Here is a 1,163-nt window from a genome sequence, read left to right as displayed (position 1 = left end):
ACCTTGATCATATTTCCCTTCTGTTCTCTAACTCGGCTTCTAATTGACCTCGCGCTACCAAAACCAGGTCACTACGACCTTTATTTGACTTTTACCTTGACCTTGATCATATTTCCCTTCCGCTCTATAACTCGGCCCCTAATTGACCTAGCGTGACCAAAATTTCGTATACTTACACATCTTGGGGAGAACACGGGGGATACATGTAGTTGGCGACAACTGCCCTTTCTAGTTATGAAGGCAAGTAAAAATTTTAATTAGTACTGGATGTTGGGGGAGGGTGACTTATTTATTGCATTGCAGCGAAACTGTCTAAAGTTTTAGTGGTACTTAACTCATATCAGAAGTGACCCACTCAACGTTTTGACAGCTGGCTGTATATTTATCACATAAATTTTATTAATGGCAGTTGCGCATGCCACTTGTAGTATCTCAAGTTCTGTTCGTAATTTAGAAATTACTATGGTCGCATTTAGGTAACCGGAGTTGTTGTAACATAGGTTGTTACTGTATGGGAAGTAATTTGCTTCTGTTAAAATACCTTGTCTACTTGTCGTCTGAGTTTACCTACATGACTAATCAAATGTAATGCGATAAAAACTTATCTGAATGGTTGCACTTCATATAGATAATGTCTCGTGACTCTTTATAAATATTCTTATTATGGTAAAATACTACAAATTTACAATCTGATTTGCCACTTTAATATATAATTTCACTAGTAAATAAATATAGAATTATGGAAACAAATATGCATGCGATGACGAGATGAGTATATAACTGGTGAGTAATGCATGCTTGAGTACACTCAACAAATAATTGAAATGTCAATCATTTTCACTGGGATTTGCTAGGCTCAAAAGTCCATTCTAGTGTAAATATTGACAGCACATTGAATGTTCATTGACTAAAACGTTCTACAAGCACACGCATTATTTTATAACATAAAATGTGAACAATTGGTGTATGTGTGGACTGTGGGTGCATCTGGTTGGGATTTGTGTGTATAAGACCAGGGTGTGCCAAGAGGTGTGGGTGTACTGTATTACCTAAATCTTCAATGGCTAAAGATATGATTATATACTGCGATTGCACTTTATATCTCTTTAAACATGTAATTACATAAAATGTTAATTGTTTCTATTGAATAATATAATATGATA

Source organism: Priapulus caudatus, unplaced genomic scaffold (assembly GCF_000485595.1).
Source record: "Priapulus caudatus unplaced genomic scaffold, Priapulus_caudatus-5.0.1 Scaffold280, whole genome shotgun sequence".
NCBI lineage: Eukaryota > Metazoa > Priapulida > Priapulimorpha > Priapulimorphida > Priapulidae > Priapulus > Priapulus caudatus.
This window is presented reverse-complemented; position numbering follows the sequence as displayed.